The sequence below is a fragment of the Nylanderia fulva genome, unplaced genomic scaffold (assembly GCF_048542155.1).
Source record: "Nylanderia fulva isolate GAGA-0341 unplaced genomic scaffold, ASM4854215v1 Scaffold41, whole genome shotgun sequence".
NCBI classification, from domain to species: domain Eukaryota; kingdom Metazoa; phylum Arthropoda; class Insecta; order Hymenoptera; family Formicidae; genus Nylanderia; species Nylanderia fulva.
Genome location: NW_028190488.1, coordinates 1,289,406 through 1,303,477, shown reverse-complemented (window position 1 = coordinate 1,303,477; position 14,072 = coordinate 1,289,406). Strand labels below are relative to the sequence as shown.

General features: G+C 40.1%; 1 protein-coding gene across 1 annotated transcript in view; it reads right to left on the bottom strand.

The window, feature by feature from the left end:
* Positions 1-14,072, bottom strand: part of lilli (AF4/FMR2 family member lilliputian) — a 216,685-nt gene that overhangs the window by 99,575 nt on the left and 103,038 nt on the right. The window lies entirely within an intron of this gene.

Genomic DNA, 14,072 nt, shown 5'->3' with positions numbered 1-14,072 from the left:
TTATGTAAATGCATCGTATATACACGTATATACTATAAATGTATTTACAAGTCGCATTACGATATATGTATATATTTATATATTGCTCTTAAAGCTCGTAAATCTTTTCGCTCTATAGTAAATAAACGAACAAACTTTCCACATCTTCGTGCTACAGTAGTTGCAAGATTTTTCTCTCTCTCTCTCTCAAAAAAAAAAAAAAAAAAAAAGAAAGAGGGTAAAATTCACCACCGCCATGTGCCCATCGCAGCTGGGCGTAGGCGACACGGTCATTTTACGGTCCCTTTCCTCGGAAATCGCGGACACGGAAGCTGCACGCACTCCAATTAATTTACAACTTTGCGTCTAACGACGTCTCTGCAAGCCGCGCCGTCGTCGTGACAGATTTCTCGGCTTGCCAAGGGATGGGTTAACTCTCTCCGGCCCGTGTTTTGAGCCGGGAGATTCCTTCTCGAGACATCCATAACGGCTTAACTGCTCTACGCGATCTCTCTTGTCACTAATTAATTTATAACTTGGCTTCCGCCAACGTCCGCAAACACTTCATCGCGTTCGCACAAATTGCTAAACAGAGATACACACTTCGGCCAATTAACGATCCGTAAAACTCGAGTATAATCCCTTTATTTCCTTCAGTTTACTTCATAATTGCAAATTAATTATCCTTCTTATTTATTTAATAGTACAATAAATTCATTATTCAGACACAGAATGTCATTTTTCACCAATAAAAATGTTCATTAGTCGTCGATGAAGAAATAATATATGTGATTATTAATTATTCGTGTATACAGAGTAAAATGAGATTAATATATATACGAGCACAAGAGTGTCTATTATACGATTAGAGGCATCCTTGCCAAAATGATTAAGGCAATTTGCCGGCGAGTCTCCCGGATGATCAAGAGCACACAAGGTAATTCGGGATCTCGATCGCTTTGTAGAGGAATCGCGTAGCGAGGATCACGCTGGAAGCGATCTGACCACTCGGATAATACGGTTCGCCTCGTGAGAACTGGAAGATGACGTAACACTAAACAGGGCGGTACTTCGAACCATCTCGATACACGCGACAAAGCTTCCCTCCTCTCTTCTCTCCGCCCTTCAAACAGCTCTATATAACCCCGGGCTAAGCCCGAAAGATGAAAGCCGCTATCAATATCGTGAAACTAAACCGCAATTTCCGCGCAGTATCACCTGTTAAAACGATCGTCCATACTCGCACAGATAAACGTTGTCGTACGAGTTTAAAATAAAAAAAAATAAAAAAAATATTAAGTAGCTGCATCGACATGAATCCTTATCTATTTCGTCGTACGTTTTCCAAGATTTGCGTCAATGTAAATGTCCAGTAAAAACTCGAGGTTTAATAACACGTCTCCGACGAAGCCTCAATTTTCAGAAGAATGAAAAAAAAAATTCGTCTCGCCTGTATTACGACGTCGATGTTAAACGCCGAGGCGGTATTACGGATATAGCTCGACTCAAGACGAGAGAGAAGCGAGGAATACGGCCTGCCGTTATAGCTCGGCGATAAATCACTCCGAAACGTCGAAGGTAAAGCGCAGAAGGTATTCCACGGTAGGTTAGTAATCATGGTCGAGCAGAGAGAGAGACAAACGACCCACTCATCATTACGCCACCGTGCGTTCGCTACCGAAGTAGTGCGAGTTTCATGTTTCACGAAGAGACCGTGACTTTAACTGCGCGCCGATTACAAGGTCGAGGAAAATACGCTGATCGTAATATAGCGAGATCAGATAACGCGAGTCGAATGTAGAGTCAATAATTTTTATGCTAAAAGTAGCACAAATATCGCGGGCCTTAGTTGATGACACGATAACGTGGCAGCAACGCTATGTCTCTTTTTAGAAGTCTGTGAAGTTGGTGTTCGATTGTTCCACAATTTATCATGATAAAATTGATTCAAATTCCTTTTTTAATTTTATTTTGCACGGTAAACAAAAACCGATTATCTATGGACAAATTGTAGAATTTTGTAAAAATTCTCATTTCGGGGCCTTCTTTTTAACCAATAAAATTAGACAAAAATTGGATGTGATTAATAATAAAATCGAGGAAACTACATAATTTTATTAAATTTTCTCAAAAATTTCCCCAGCTGCTTACTCGAAAAATTGGTGAAAACATTGAGTTCCTAATAACGAACCTCTTCATCGACGTATATATATCGGATGGTTAGCGCTCTATCGCTCCACTCAGTCGCGCGATTATTCTTCTCATCCATCCCCCATCGTCTTGAACGAGCCGTTCTTTTTTTTTTTTTTTTTTCACCGTCTCCAGTCGCTTCCGTCCTTTTTTCCACCCCCTTAACCACCCGGCATCTACTTTATCCTCTTGCACTCTGAACGCGTCTGCCGCCACCCACCCACTTGTCTCATCCTCCGCACAGTTCGCGCACAGACGCGCCTACGGAATCTTCTTTCACCCCCGAGAGTCTGCCCTTTTAGGATGTACCACCCTCACCTCTAACCCCCTGCTTTCTCGTCGGACGAGCCCGATCTCTCGCAATCTCGCACCGGCATATCCTTGCGCAACCCCTCAGACGCCTATCAGGAACGAAGACGAGGAAGGACGAAGGACGAAATTACATCGGGACCGATCACGCAAGCTGTTCGTGTGTATTTATAATACGAGTCGCCGTGGCCTTCCCTCGGCCGAGAATAGTGACGGAAATAGTATTCGGATACAAGTATGCATATCGCCATAACACGCGATACACCTACAGTAATACCTCATTAGCCTCATTACGCTGTATTTAGTAATGGCGAATGAATGAGGTTAAACAGGACGGAATTAAAATCACGGAATCTCAGAAATTAAATAGAAAATATGATTTAGTGGGTTGATTTATAAATAAGTTCCGCTAGATATATAGATCATTACTGAATCACTTATTCTTCCGAAAGATCACGAGTTTTTAAAATAGAAACGAATAATCACACAGCAGATGTATACGTTTGAAGCGAGAGAATTTTTTTACAAATTCATCGATCTCGCAGCATTATTACGAACATCTTTTTCATTTAATGAATTTTGGAATGACACATTTTAAACAGATGGAAACCAGATGGAATACAAAGTCCGGAAAATAATATGGGATAAAACAGACTATGAAAGATTTGAAATTTCTTCCCATGTTATTTTATCCGTACCATAGGTCCAGTATTGTACAGCAATCACGGAAAAACAAAAATGTGATTTTGTTATATTATTTTCCGGGCTTTGTGTTCCATCTGGTTTCCATCTGTTTAAAATGTGTCATTCCAAAATTCATTAAATGAAAAAGATGTTCGTAATAATACTGCGAGATCGATGAATTTGTAAAAAAATTCTCTCGCTTCAAAATTCGAGTAACTCTATATGACGATAAATTATATCTAATAATAGAGAATATACAACACATTAAATTTTATTATAAATAATTTTAAATATAAAAATTCAGTTAAGTAAAACAGAACTTATTTATGAATCAACCCAATATAAATATATGTATATTGCTAAAAGAGTGTTAATTTGATTTAATTGAAGAGTGTACAACAGCGATATATAATAGAAATAAAAATGTTTCATTCTTCAAATACTTGATAACGTCTCTTACCGTTTGACAAAGTTAAAAAAAATTCACAATATTTTCGGAGTCGTAACAAAAATAGTATCACGAATATCGATATGATACGAGTTATCAGCAATAAATTTACGCAGGAAATATTTAGTGGGCCGTAACGGCAGGTGTATGAGATTGCAGAACAAAATCGGATTAAAGTTAAAAACTCTCGCGTCTCGGGAAAAAATAAAGCGATTGTTGCAGAAACGCTCGTTTTCGCTAGCGAGCAATAAAGTTAGAAAGAAAAAGAGAGAGAGAGAGAGAAAGAGAGAATAAATCGAGAAGCGAGTAAAAACCGGCTATCGGAGATCGAATATAGAATCAAGTTTTCAATTAAAAAATCAGTTCATTCCCTATAATCTTCATTCACCCGATACTAATATTACAATATTTCCGCCGCGAGAGAAGAAACGTCGTCCGGTTTCCGTTTCACCTTGTACCCACTTTCCAAATTTAGCGGGACGGATATTTCGATATTCCGCGGGAGAAACGTCGCGTTACCTTGAAATGAACGTATATATACGGGCTTATAACAGGAAATTCGTTATCAATGAAATTAATTGGCCTGGTCTCTGGGAATATTTTAACGAGGCGCCTTGCGCGTGGGCGGACGGTCAAATGCGCAATTGACATCGCGACGAAGAAGAAGTTACCTAATGGCACACGGAGATTAGCGAGCGAAGCCTCGCCTGTGACGTTAAGTAATAAGAATCAATTTCCGATAGACTAATAGTCTCCTCGAGATCTCTTCTTGCCGCATAATTCATCGTCGTCCTTCGCCGCTCTTCCGGCCTCGATCGAAGAAGAGCCTTGATTTCCCGAAATCGCGAGATCGATTAAAGAAATATAGCGTTGATCAAATATATACGGAGAAAGAAACGTGCCGCACAAATTCGCGCCGATCTTATCTCGATTATTGCGATTAATAAAAGTCGAACGTGACGCTTCGCACGTTTATAAACGCGCAATCTGATCTCTCTCATATTTTAATAATACTATATTGTTTCGCGCGATGAGCTCGTTTCTGACATTTATCGCGCGCTTGGAAGAAATATGTATCTCTTGATAATTAATTTTCATTCAATTTTTTCGTTTGATTGACAAATGTCTATATATCCATTTTTAACCTGAAAATGAAAGATTCTCTTCTCACTATCTCGAAATCGTAAGAATTATTAAAAATGTCACGTGTGAGACAGTTTTAAAAAATACTGTCAGGTTGTATTACTTTTTTTGAAGTGTTACATTATATGCGCATATAATCGATATATTCCAGGCTCTATCGAAATATCCCTCGCATTAGATTATATATATCCAGAAGCTGCGCTTTTAACGTCGCCGTCTTTTACGATCAAACGACACTTTATTATCGTTACGCCCCGCTGTTCCTAATTTCCGATCGTTTCCACTTCTATATCCTATCTACGAACCTTATTGTACACGAGACGCTATCATCGCTTCGAAAGACTTTAGTTCAAGTTTTTCAAAGTCACCCCGCGATGAGTTTTCTTCCCCGTACCGTTATATATACATATACGCGATGGCATGGTAGATTAGAACCTTGACAATTTCCATTATTGCTGGTGCATCCAGTATCAAATATCGATCGTCGAACATTGATGCGCATAAAGAGTAGTTTCCGAGCCGTTCACTCGCGTGCAAATGATGCGAGTCGCAGTTTCTCACTCTTCTCTCTCTCTCTTGTCTTATTTTATATATATAATTATCTATTAACTTTTAATCCTTACCGTTTTATTACTAGACCGAATAATTTAAAAATTAATAAATTTATATCAAAATTTCAAGTATTTAATATATGGTTTATATGTAATACATTAATACCTCTAAAATATACTTATATGTATTCGTATGCAAATTTAATAAAGTAATATTATTTTTGAGCTCGTACTTTATCCGCCAGAGTGTCAATTAATATTTTAGTAGACATAATCCGCGGCTAATAAAGACGACACAGTTTCCTCGCTTCTGCGGCAAGTGCATTGACTTCCGTCTACTTCTGTGAACACCTTATTTTCCAAAAATATAATTTTCTTTCAAGTTTTGAGTGCGCGCGAAGAATTCTAGAGTTCCTTATTAATTTAAAAAATTCCATCTATGAATCTCGCACGCGTGCAAGCGAGTGCATGCCTTTTATAGTACGTGCCGACTGTGTTCGCGCCGTTTCGCCCCTAATCTCTCAATATCTGCTGACTGGTGGAAGGTAGGAAATATCGAAAGCTCGGCATAAAGTCGACATTGCGTTAATACGATCGTCGAGCGAGCGAAGAATACCGGAAAATACCGGCGGAGAGACAAGCACGCGAATACGGAGACCGATGGAAAACTGAGTATAAAGCGCGCGAAAATCCCCGTCGAATATCGAAGTCGACAGAGCGCGAGCACCAAAACGGTGCGATAGAAAATCAAAGATCGAGCTACAGTTTGCTAATTACGTCGGCGAGTTTCGCAGTCCGGTGGAAATTTTCACACGCGAAGCTTATTAATCTTCAATTTAATTCATACGTCAAATCTTTTTAATTTTTATTTTACTTATAAGACGAACCATATTCCTTATAACTAAATATCTTGATGCAGCATCAAGAAAAATTCGTCAAACCAGAGAAAGTTTCTATGCAATTCTATTAAAGAATGTAAAAAAATCTGTTTCAGATTCAATCAAGATTTTTCAATTATAATTAGTGTATTTAAATAGTTTATACATGAAAAAGGAAATGAGCGTCACAGCGTGAATGAACATTCAATCAATTTCCGAAAACGTAGAAAAGATATATAATGTGATTGAAATTGTAATCGGTATGTAACGTGAAGTGCCGAGTCGAGATAGTTCACGGTCAGAACAAAGGGATAATCGCGTGCCGACAATGAACGAAGCTGAAACGCGAGGGAATGAGAGGTTGAAAAGAGAATATGCGAAGGCGAGAAGACGGACGAGAAGGAAGGAAATTATCCAAATTCACGACAGACATTACCGAGGTTAAACGGCCGCTACGGCTAAATTCAAACTCGGTGGACTCGTGCCAAGGGAGCGATTAATTAACCGCCCTCTTCGATGCATGCATACGGGTGGAGGAGAATTTCGAGAAACGTGCGACGCGATGCATCGAACTATTTGCGTCGCGCGTCCGAAATGACGCAAATGGAGCGCGCGAATCGACCCGCCAAGGCGAAAGGATAAAAAAGCGGAACAGAGGGTGGACAGCTGCAACGGGGGATGAGGAATGCCGCAATGTTGCAGGTTTCCCCCGGGGAGACATTAGGAATGTTATAAATTTAATCGAGAGCATTCATACTCTCGCTTATCCATCATCATAGTTTGAAGAATGTCTTTTTTTCGCTATATATATATATAAAATATTAAAAACGTGTATTCGCTCGTCTATTGATTAAAACAAAATTTAGTATATAAAAAGGCCAACTAATCGAGCATTATTAGATGATACAAACTAAATATTTATTCTATATAAGATAATACGGTACAAATGATTGTAAGTCGCAATTTTATCGCCGAATTAGTGCATGTCGTGTTAAGTCAAATTACAAACGTCAGTATATTTTTTATGGATTGATCGCTCTATTGAGATGTTTGGCCGATCCCAACTAGACCGTACCAACCAAATATATATATATATATTGGTTGGTACGGTCTAGTTGGAAGCGACAAACATTACAAGTAAGCGCACAGATCACGTAAGACCAATTTTTATATTTTGACACATTATTAATTTATTATATCTCACTACTCATAGTGCGTTATGACAACAATAATTTTCTCGCATACTAACGATGAAATCTATGGGATCGGCCAAACATCTCAATAGAGCGATCAATCCGTAAGAAATATACTGACGTTTTGTAATCTGACTTAACACGACATGCACTAATTCGGCGATAAAATTGCGACTTACAATCACTTATTTTAATTCCTATACTGAAGAAGACCGCGTGCGTTTGTACTGTATTATCTTATATAGAATCACTTGATCATGTAGTTTATATCATCTAATAATGCTCGATTAGTTGGCCTTTTTATATACTACATATAAATTAATATGTAAATTAGATATACAATTTAGGCTCGCATACAAATGATATCTAGATTGTGAAAATGCACAAGACTACTTAATTGCAAGATATTCTTCTAAGATTCAAGTGTGCGCGAGTGAATTTTATTATCTTTCGCCATCTATATCATTCCCCGGTTAATTTCCTGATTAAGAAATTTTTCTCCAAAGGATAAACAACACAAACCCCACCACTCGCCTTAATGTGATTAGCATTGTTACTGCGACGCGTACATGCTCCAGTTTCCACAGAGTATCGATTTATCATTCGCAGCTCTCTCTCGTGAAACTAAACAGTCTATTTATTTTTCAGTCGATATTGCAAACTTGCATTCGAGCTTGCTTCACTTCTTTCGACAAATGAAGAAAACGAGAAAAGCTTCTACGAAATTTCCCTTTCAATATTAAAATCATCGTTAATTCACACAATATTACGCAACTGATCTACGGTTATACTTTTATTTGCGTATATCCCTAGATAAAACTCTAGATTACGCTGCGCGCACATTAATACACCCGAGCATTATTTTCCAATGAAGAAACCAAAGGGAGAAAAACCCGACAAGAATATACGAACGTGTGGGAGGAACGAGGGTGGAGAATGGAAAAAAGAATAAGAGATTTGTCTCCTACCCACACACACACGCCATTATTCGGTATATCTCGGGTAATTTTCTAGCAGCGTGTACCACACCGAACGTAGGTTACCGACCCATTGTTTATTTCCTCTAGTAAAGTCCTCGACTTTCCCCCACCGTGTCGACCCTTTCCGTCTCCTCTCATCTCAACCCCATCTTCCTCTGTATCCTATCCACTCTCGTCTTTCTCCCCTTCTCTCTCTCTCTCTCTCCGACCTTTACTACCTACGACTCTCGTCAAACCACCGCATTATCCCACCCTCTCACACACCAGTATTGATTCCGTCATACCACCCCCGCCGTGAGAGACCCAGACTTGCTCTCTCTTCAGCGTGGGTGTTTGTGTATATATGTAGGTGTGTGTATTTTAGCCACCGAACACATCCCTCCCTTGTATAGTCGGCACGGCACAGTCAAAACGGCCGAAGCGGAAAGGGGATGAAGAAGAGAAGCCAGCGGAAAAGTAAGACGGGATGCGAAGAGAGAGAGGGTAGTTTAATAAATTGCGCTAAATAGCAGCTTGCGTGGTGCACGCGTATATAACACGCACGCTACCGTAACGGAAACGTAACCCGTATCACGACAATATGCTGTAAAACGTCCGTCTATGTCGTATTCTTCGTGACTAATCCAGGTATGATCAACTTTTTAACCGGTGTATTTATGGGCGCAGATATTATACACACTCTGCGCGTGTAATTAATCATGCACATATAGTACGTCACACATATATACATATCGATATTTCCCTTTCAACATTTTTTTCAGATACGATAATTTTATTAGTTTCGAAATGACCGTTTTTATATACACTACTAAAGATATAAGGGATGAACATTTCGAATAATTGTATACACTGTGTATAGAGAATCCCAATCAATTATATATACGCAATTCGATAAAAGGGCTCTCGCTGTATAAATGTATGCATTTCAAATGCCACGCATATTTTGCGGCGCAGAAAATCAAACAGAGCTTATACATTTAATTAACGCATTTATTGCGTCGGGAGTGTTGAATTGTTTCCACGCGCGAAAAGTGTGTGTTTCATGGATAAACGCTTTTTCAAAGTGGGGAAGGGGGTTAATTAATTATGTCGCGCATTGTGCAATAATTGGCTGTCCTTCGAATGAAACAACCCTTCTCTCTATGACGGAAATCGCCGCGCGCTGCATCGTTTATTGTTCCGCACCCGGCAAATGCATTTTCATTTCAGACGCGATTATTGTAACACGCGAAAGTAATATAAACGCTTTCTGATTACCCTGTCGGTGGTTAATTATAAAACCCGTCGTGATTCCGAACGACACGCGCGCGCGCGATTTATCGCGCAATAATAATGACGATGCACGACAATTTATTTAGATATCGTTTATGCATCTGATTTATCTTTCGGGAGCGATCGCTGTAATATGAAAATTGTTATCAATTGGAGAAACTTGTATTATAGCGCGATAGAAAAAAAATAAAAATAAAATATCTCCTCTTATAAAGTAGTTGCGACGGAAAGGAGAGGAGGAGATGGATCTAAATCTAATTCTTCCAACTTTAACGTTGATTTTCCTGAATCTCTTACAACTTCTTTTCTAAGGAACGTAAAATTAAACTAACTTTCTCAATTTTAAAACTAAGTTTTTTCGAGTACTAAAAAAGGGGGAAAAAGTAGGGTTGGATCACTATTGCGTCAAAGTTTTCTATCGAAAACGGCCGGCCGACGTAAGCCGCGACGCGACGTAAGTCGGAGACGTAATAACGACTTACGAACTGCACCGCCCGTATATTTCACTTAATTGCCGTTTCGCACGCGAGTCTCTCCGCGATAAGCCGAATATGCAAAAACGGCGTAAGCGAGTCTCTCTCTCTCTCTCTTTCCTCCTCCACGGCATAAATCGCGGAGATATTCGCAAAAAATAGGAGCGAGGGAGCACGCAGAGAAGAAATCGGGCGCACAACAACAATGACGTTACCGAGCGGATTACCGAGCGAGATCGAGCATGAAACGAACGACCGTCGTCGTTGTCGTCGTCGACGGCGATGCAAATTCGCGAGATACAGGACATATGTAAATCTCGCTCAGAGGCCAGAGCCGCACGGAAATCGGAGCGACTTTAAAAAAAGGCGAGGAGGGAAGCAGCGAGACTTCCACCGAGGGAGCTCTGTGTGTGTGTGTGTGTTCGTCGACTTCTTCATCCCCTTAAAATTCAACCTGGTATTCTTCTCGGGACAGATCTGAATAATGTAGTAGGCGACGAGAGATGGCCGGGAGAGCACGCGCTGCATCCTCCTTTTTCCTCCCACGACCATATCTCGTGTCCTCCGCCTCTGCTGAAATCCAAAACTTAAAAGCCGCACGACGCAGAAGGGATGACAGAAGGACGGGCGAGAAAAGAGCGAAAGGGGCGCGTTGCGACTCGGGGATTTCGCGATAGTTCCCCCGTGGGGCATTAAGGTTATTAAAAGGCTCAACAACATCGGCTTGCCGCAAGATATATTCCATATCGACTTCCCGTTATCTTCTAAGATGGACAATTTAACTCGAAAACGCATTTATGCGCATATACACACATGGATGGATCACGAGGGGTTCCTTTTCTCTCGATACTCTGCGTTATTAATGCGAATCCTGAAAAACACTCGCTTTCGTTCGCGTATACGATGTCGAAGGGAGATTTCCATCTGCGAAACTGCGAAACGATCGATGTCGCGAAACCACACTCGCATTTTCACCCCGATTGTTCGGTCAGTCATAATTTCATTCAATTAAATTTTTAATCAAACGCATTACGTTTAATGTATAATACATTCAATTCACAATACATTCAATTAATATGTATAATATATTCAATTAATTGCGGTATATCTATATATTTATTTATATAATAATTTATATTTAGTACATGCAATTTAATAATCAAACTGTTGCAGATAATAAAGCGAAACGAGAGGTAAATAAAAGAATTATTCGTCGCGAATAAAAAAAATCTATAATATGTTTTTTGAATATTAGTGTCCTTTTTGGAAAATAAAAACGCGACGATGCATCGATAAGGTGCGATATTTATGAAAAAAAAAGAATCTATTGTATAATTTCGCGTTTATCACCCCGCGAAAAGGTTTGTTGACGCGAGCCGTTAGACTACACCCCATGTGCGAATGTCGGGCTTCTGCCAGAGTTGTCAACATGGCCCAGAAATGGCACAATATTGGCTGCCAAGACTTGGTACTGCCCCAGTACGAATAAACCACCAGATCAATACTGTACCAGTCTCGGTAATTGGTACTGTACCAATACTCCCATGCAATCATATTCTGTTCCGAGCCGAGTCTCGTCTCAGTACTGATCGTGTATAAGACCGAAAATAGTATTAATCGATGGCCGAGAATCGTCTTAATACTGGGCATGTATTGAGTCGACTCGTGTCGGATTACTGGGAAGCAAGCAACTTTGTCCGCAGCACGAGTACCGGTTCAAGTATACTGGGAAGAAAATTGAGCCAACGTTTGTGTACCGTACTGACACAAAATATTTTCTATGCCGAGCCAAATATCGTATCAGTACTGGGCGTGCACTGGGGGCGAGACGTGAAATAGTACTGAGATGATAAAAGTTATGTTGGATAAAATCGTATATATTTCACTGGGGATACATTGGGCCATACGTTGGTGTATGACAAATATTTTTATTTTGAAACATTAATTTATAATGATTTTAAACATATCGGTTATTCTAATGTTAGATTTGGTCCAATACAGACTAATAAATATAGCCCAATACTGATAATGAATGTTGTCCCAGTACTGATACTTTGTGTCGGGCCAAAGTTGGCATCAAGAGTTGGCCCAACATTGGCAATCAACGTTGCCTCTGTACTAATACTCTGTGTCGGGCCAAAGTTGGCGCCGAGACTGGAACCCGTGTTATCATTAGCCCAGAACGTCAACCAGTACTGGCGACTCTGGCACCAGTATTGAGCCAGTACTGAGCCTTTTTGAGATTCGCACATGGGACGTTGGGAACGATAAGTCAACGCTCCCTTCCGTCAGCACTACCGGTTTTGAGCAGCATCGTATATGAAAATCCAAGTGTTCCGCTCGGTCGATCGATCCTATTACCTTGCGGCGCTCCTGTCCGCATATCATAAATTGCCCCGGTAAATATGTTCCTTCTAACGCGACTAGGTCTTCTCTCCGGTCGACCGTACAATGGCGAATGACAAATAAGGGAGAGAGAAAGAGAGAGCGAATCGTCGACAAAAGTATCGTGGGACGACGAGTTTGTGCTCTCGCAAAGATGGCTCTTGCTCTCTTTCCCTCTCTCTCTATCTATCTATCTGTCTATCTCTCGTGCCTGTCTTTCGTGGGAATTTCTCGGTTAAGGAGAAAACACGATTATTTCTGCCGCGAATCTACCTGACCGCAAGGCCGAGTCTTCGTGTCTTTTTCTGTCTTATTAGAGAAGCGAGAGACGTTTGTGGAACGTGCAAGTTGCGATGCAAAGAAAAATATTAAATGCGCGGTTATCGATAATTTTTTCAATCGATTATAAGCTGAGTTACGCATATAATAAATCGTACGTGTGCAAAGATGCGTGTAATGTCAGAAATTCTTGTTATTAAAGATGTATTATATCGTTGTTCTCTCTTCCGTGTGAATGTAAAAACTCGCAATTTCTTGCGTATAAATCCATCAAGCATGACAAGCAATTGTAGATATCAGTGAAATACTTAACTGACTTCGTAGACAATTAATGCGACTTGTCGTTTTCGCGATTCTCGTTCTTTATATCAGCGGATCGCGCTAGAGATTTTGCGACGAACAATGATATTCGACACGAAGCTTATCGGGCACGTACATCGACTACGGTTCAAAACACACACGTGGCATGTTGCGATAATCTCGCGGAAATTATTTCGATTTTAACAACTTTTAATAAATTTATTCTCCAGCAGCCATCGTGATTCCGTTTAAAGAAAATCGCGCTCGAAGATTATTCCTTCCGCTATACATATTTACAAAAGAAACAAATAAATGTAAATTTCAAAAGACTCGTGCGTTTTTTTTTTTTTTTTTTCGAAAAAAAAAGTTAATGAATATTGTTTGAAACACGCACGCAAATGTGCTTTTGCGAATTAAACGTTACATGATGCAGCAAATATTAAAGGGAAAAAAATGCCCCTTTCTGGATATGATAGTGAAATTTATGTAAACTGCAGTTATCGAAGTCGCTCATAAAAAAATCAATAAACTGCTCGAACACGCGCGCTATACTTGCCCGCATAACTATGTTGCGTGTGTCATCGATCGCGAGGGTCGCACGTGCGTTTATGCAGATTCGCGCGAGACGGATTAAACGTCAGTTAAACGATTACGCATGCCTGATGCAGAAAAGAAAAAAATTCAATGGATCGTGTTAGCGCCGTTGAGAGAGTACGCGCGTTTTACGCTGAATCGGCGACAAGTGCGAAATACAAAAGTCGATCTCTCTCCTTGAGATGCGGCACGCTCGATCGAGCAGTGAGATCGAAGGAGAAACACGGGGATAGATAGGTCGGTTGGTGCCTGATACCACTGTTACCTTAACGTATATAATCCGGTGATCGTATAAGTAAACACGTATATCCTCGCTGATTCTATGAAAGCTTCCTCTGTTCGACGCGCGCGGATATATATATATATCCTGTATTCCTCTCCCCGAGAGCCGTTTTACACCTTACAAATGTCATG